Source organism: Mesoplodon densirostris, chromosome 4 (genome assembly GCF_025265405.1).
Source record: "Mesoplodon densirostris isolate mMesDen1 chromosome 4, mMesDen1 primary haplotype, whole genome shotgun sequence".
Classification (NCBI taxonomy): domain Eukaryota; kingdom Metazoa; phylum Chordata; class Mammalia; order Artiodactyla; family Ziphiidae; genus Mesoplodon; species Mesoplodon densirostris.
The window spans coordinates 103,280,832-103,286,831 of record NC_082664.1 but is presented as its reverse complement, the minus strand read 5'-3'; the positions used below and the strand labels follow the sequence as shown (position 1 = coordinate 103,286,831).

Sequence of the window (6,000 nt, the reverse complement as noted above, 5' to 3'; positions counted from 1 at the left end):
AGGTAATTTTAAAATGGAATATATATAGTATATATATATATATATACACACACACACATAGTACAGACAATATGAAAAAGAAGAAATATTATTTTTATATGATAGGGGCTTTTTTTTTTTTTTTTTTTTTTTTTTTGCTGTACGCGGGCCTCTCACTATTGTGGCCTCTCCCGTTGCAGAGCACAGGCTCCGGACGTGCAGGCTCAGCAGCCATGGCTCACGGGCCCAGCCGCTCCGCGGCATGTGGGATCTTCCCAGACCAGGGCACGAACCCGTGTCCCCTGCATCGGCAGGCGGACTCTCAACCACTGTGCCACCAGGGAAGCCCCTATGATAGGGGCTTTTTTTTCTACTCAGAGCATTAAGCCAGGTAGCACTTGCACTTCTAAATTCCCTGGGGAAAAAGTTGCTGCACCTGAGGGCATCAGTATACATACTCAAGGACAAAAGTTTCAGAGTTGAGACAACAGGTACCTGTGTCCCTCCCCTAGTAAGCACAGCTCTGTCAAGGTTATGGCGCTGCATGACCAGAGAACCTGTCCCTGGCCATTGATGTCTGACACTTTCTCAAAGTCAGAGGCGGTGCAGCCCACTTCTTCTTTTTTTTTTAATCAGAAGCAAGAAAGTTTTATTAATTTCACAATTTCTCAAACTGGAGTATTTCCTAATTAGTATTTCTACCAATTTGGAAATATCCTACTAACTTAAAAACTTACATCAAAAGGAGTTTTTATCTGACTGGTCAACTGCTGCCAGGCACATTAATAGGAAAATATCTCTAGGGTAAAAATTAAAATAAAGCTTTTTGTAGAATATTTGAAATATTATAAAAGAAGAATTGAATTGAAATACTGGCACTGGTTTTAATGTCTGGATATTATAGCAATACACACAAGAAAACATGAAGTCATTATACCTCCTATGCATGTAGTAGGCACTCAATACGTATTTCATTGTTTTCAAAATTCCTTTGAAATCTTATTTCTGCTGTGCAGTATTTCACTATTTTTTAAAAGTTGAAGTCATATTTAACTTATTTTTTTTGTTATTTCACAAATGTTATTGTTAAAAACTATGGAATGCTTCACAAGTTTGCATGCCATCCTTTCACAGGGGCTGTGCTAATCTCTGTATCATTCCAATTTTAGTACATCAGTCTTTTATTTTTTTAATGTTTTATTTTTTTAACATCTTTGTTGGAGTATAATTCTTTACAATGTTGTGTTAGTTTCTGCTGTATAACAAAGTGAATAAGCTATACGTACACATATATTCTCATATCCTCCCCCTCTTGCATCTCCCTCCCACCTTCCCTAGCCCAACCATCTAGGTGGTCACAAAGCACTGAGCTGATCACCCTGTGCTATGTGACTGCTTCCCACTAGCTATCTATTTTACATTTAGTAGTGTATATATGTCCATGCCACTCTATCACTTCATCCCAGCTTACCCTTCCCCCTCCCCGTGTCCTCAAGTCCATTCTCTACGTCTGTGTCTTTATTCCTGTCCTGCCCCTTGGTTCTTCAGAACCATTCTTTTTTTTTAGATTCCATATATATGTGTTAGCATACGGTATTTGTTTTTCTGTTTCTGACTTACTTCACTCTGTATGACAGACTCCAGGTCCATCCACCTCACTACAAATAACTCAATTTCGTTTCTTTTTATGGCTGAGTAATATTCCATTGTATATATGTGTCACATCTTCTTTATCCATTCAACTGTCGATGGACACTTAGGTTGCTTCCATGTCCTGGCTATTGTATATAGTGCTGCAATAAACATTGTGGTACATGTCTCTTTTTGAATTATGGTTTTCTCAGGGTATATGCCCACTAGTGCAATTGCTGGGTCATATGGTAGTTCCAGTTTTTGTTTTTTAAGAAACCTCCATACTGTTCTCCATATTGGCTGTATCAATTTACATTCCCACCAACAGTGCAAGAGGGTTCCCTTTCTCCACACCCTCTCCAGTATTTATTGTTTGTAGAATTTTTTTTTAATTTTTTAATTTATTTTTTATTTTTGGCTGCATTGGGTCTTCCTTGCTGTGCAAGGCCTTTCTCTAGTTGCAGCGAGTGGGGGCTACTCTTCGTTGCGATGTGCTGGCTTCTCATTGTGGTGGCTTATCTTGTTGCAGAGCATGGGCTCTAGGCACGTGGGCTTCAGTAGTTGTGGCGCACGGGCTTAGTTGCTCCGCAGCATGTGGGATCTTCCTGGACCAGAGCTCGAACACGTGTCCCCTGCATCAGCAGGTGGATTCCTAACCACTGCGCCACCAGGGAAGTCCTTGTTTGTAGATTTTTTTGATGATGGCCATTCTGACCGGTGCAAGAATATACAATGGGGAAAAGACAAGCTCTTCAATAAGTGGTGCTTGGAAAACTGGACAGCTACATGTAAAAGAATGAAATTAGAACACTCCTTAACACCATACACAAAAATAAACTCAAAATGGATTAAAGACCTAAATGTAAGGCCAGACACTATCAAACTCTTAGAGGAACACATAGGCAGAACACTCTATGACATAAATCACAGCAAGATCCCTTTTGACCCACCTCCTAGAGAAATGGACATAAAGACAAAAATAAACAAATGGTATCTAACGAAACTTAAAAGCTTTTGCACAGCAAAGGAAACCATAAACAAGATGAAAAGACAACCCTCAGAATGGGAGAAAATATTTGCAAACCAAGCAACTGACAAAGGATTAATCTCCAAAATACACAAGTAGCTCATGCAGTTCAATATCAAAAAACCAAACAACCCAATCCAAAAATGGGCGGAAGACCTAAATAGACATTTCTCCAGAGAAGATATACAGATTGCCAACAAACACATGAAAGGATGTTCGACATCACTAATCATTAGAAAAATGCAAATCAAAGCCTCCCACTTCTTATACCAGATTCGCGTCCAGCAACCTCCAGTTTCTGCCTGGGTGCAGCCCAACATAGAGTCTACGTAACATACAGGTGATTCAGGCCTCAACTAAATAAAACCAACTTGCAGTCTCCCTTCACTGTGCCAGGAACGTTCCACTTGTCCCTGTTAACTTTGCTTGGCTGGACCACTGCTCTGGCTTGTGCAGGCCTTTTGGGGATAAAAATGCCCAAACAAAAACAAACTCACAGCAAGCATTTATTGGGTAGATGCATACTGAGTCAGTTATGGCAGCTATTTATTATGCAGTTAAACAAATGATTTCATGTGTTTTCACTTTTCCAACCAGTTGTTTTGATCTGATAGTGAAAATACATGGAGGGTAGAAGCTTGTATGTATTATTGTAATGAATTAAGGGAATGGAAAACCAACTGAAATTTTAGGATTCAGCCTATAAAGACTAGCTTAATAAAACATTTCCCAGAGAAAAGCTGGATCAGAAATAAATGAGTCGGATTCTGGCAATGAGCAGGCTACTGACATTGGGCTCCTAGAAAAACACACCCTGCACCCTGAGGTTTCAAATGCAGCAAGAGACAAACTTCTAATGTTTTACCTGAAAGCACAGTTCTTGGGTTCTTAATCGGAGTCTTTGGATCAATTTTTGGAGATATGTGAAATTTCACAAAAACGTACGACTATACATGTGTACGTATATACATATTGAAGGAGTACAGAATATACCATTGTGACATAAAAATTATTTTGAGCTGAAGACATTTGAGAATCAACAGATGATTTTTTTTTTCTGAACTCCTTTATCTGACTGAAAGCAGAGCCTCCCAAAAGAACTCAGTTGTTTTAAATCCCCTGCCAAAGAGCAACCTAGGAAGGTTGACTCTTATCACCAGGGACAATGAAAAGGCACCACACTTAGAGAGACATTGATTGCCAAAAAACTATTCTATCTCCCATCCGTCTGGTCTCCTAAGGGCCCATCTAATTTTCCTAAAAGTCATCTGTTTTCCCATGTGCTATTCCTCCCTTCTCCCCTCTAACAAGTTATTTGTCTTCCCATTTTACATGCCCTTCTCCTCCTTCCCTTCGTCTCTTAAGATGGTGTTTAAGTCCCAAATTCAACCGCCCTCTTTGAGTCACATTTCTTTGTGAACTCCCTTACCTGGTTAAAATCTGTTCTTTCTCTTGTTTATCTGTTAGTTGAGTTTAATTTGTAGGCCTCCAACTACTGAGCCTAAGAAGGTAAACTTTTCACTTCAGCTATATATATATATATATGTATATATATGTATATACATACACTCTCATCTATATCATCTATATTTATATCTATCATCTATCTCTATCATCCATTTATCATCTATCTATCCATCACCTATCATCTATCTATCTATCTATAACTATCTATCTATCTATCATCTATCATCATCTATCTCTATTTCTTCCCATGGGAGAGAAGACACATAACCTTTCTCAGGAACCACAAAAATTCCATCACCTTTTTGCTCTACAAGCTTTAATATGTGAAAAGGGAAAAAAAATAACTCATGTGAGAGATGTTGTCCTAGGATGCCAGGCTCAATGAACCTAAGTATAAACTGTAAAAAGTTAAAAATTTCTAGAACACTTAGGATCCTGAGGTTTTATGGGTCAGTTTGCTCATGCAAAGCAACTTTTTAATGCTTCATCATGTAATCAGTTAGAAGTCATTTTTAGTACTCCTGATAATAAAGATTTTTTAAAACTGATGGTTGATTTAACATGAAATCAAACACTCAAAGGCAATAAGATTATGTAAGAACTGCCTTCTTTGGGTTTATCATTTAAAGTGACTCCCAACTCTTACACAATTTTAAAGGTTTATTTGAAGGTGTTCTCTCTTTTCATGTTTAAAATACTTAACAGTGATTGGTCTTGGTTTCTTTCATTGTAAATTAGGGATAAAATTGTCATGCTTCATTGTTTTTCTTTTTTTTTAGGAAACATGCAGGAAATTACATTAGTCTTAAGTTCAGGGAATTTCACAAAGTAAACAAGTTCATGTAACTAGAGTCCAAACCAAAACAACTGACCATTACCATCATCCCAGGAGCCCACTCATAGATTCTTTTAGTCACTATCCCCACAGCCTCCTGACTTATAACACCATAGACTGTATTCTCCCTGTTTTTGAACTTGACATAAATGAAATCATACATTGCATTTATCTGTGCATCTGTCTTGTTCCTTTTGCTCAACATTGTTTGTGAAATTTGTCCATGTTGTTCCATGTAACAGTTTTTCATTTCATTTCTCTATGTATTCCTTTGTAGAGTCACAATTTACTGATCAACCCAGCGATTGATGGGTATCTATCTATCTATCATCTATACTGTTTCCAGTTTGGAATTATACAAGTAGCGCCGCTACAAATATTCTCGGGCATGCCTTTTATTGACATGCACATATCTATTGGTTATAAACCTAAGAGTAAACGTGGGGGAAGGGTCATAGGGTATTCATAGAGCCAACTTTAATAGATACTGCCAACCAGTTTTCCAAAGTGGTCGTACCAATTTATGTTCCCACCCACCAGCAAGTATGAGAATTTTTTCCCCATATTCTTGATAATGCTTAATATTGACTTTCCTACTTTAGTTATTCTGGCTTTGTGCAATTGTATCATTTTGTGATTTCAGTTTCCATTTGCCTGATGACTAATGATGTTAAGCACCTTTTTATATATTTGCTGGCCATTTGGATAGGCTCATTTGTACAATGCCTGTTCAAGTCTTTTGCCCATTTTTCTACTAGGTTGTCGGCCTTTTCATTGTAGAAATTCTTTACATATTCTGGATAAGAATCCTTTGTCAGTTTACATATAGAGATTGCATATCTTCTCCCACTTTGTGGTTTATCTTTACACTCAGTCATATTTTTTGAGGAAAAGATTAATTGTAATGATCAACAACTTAACAGTATTTTCCCTTTATGATTAGCATCTTGTCTCCAGTTTAAGAAATCTTTTTGCTTATCACATAGATGTGAAAATATTTTCCTATGTCTTTTTCTGAAATCTTTAGTTTGCCATCCACTTTTGGACCTGAAAACTCATA

The 6,000-nt window shown here is 37.6% G+C and overlaps 1 non-coding gene across 1 annotated transcript; it reads right to left on the bottom strand.

Moving 5' to 3' along the window:
- Window positions 1-1,068: 1,068 nt before the first annotated feature.
- Window positions 1,069-1,174, bottom strand: LOC132489723 (U6 spliceosomal RNA). The gene has a single exon (XR_009532106.1). It is a non-coding gene; the product is annotated as a U6 spliceosomal RNA (small nuclear RNA).
- Between the last annotated feature and the right edge of the window lie 4,826 nt (window positions 1,175-6,000).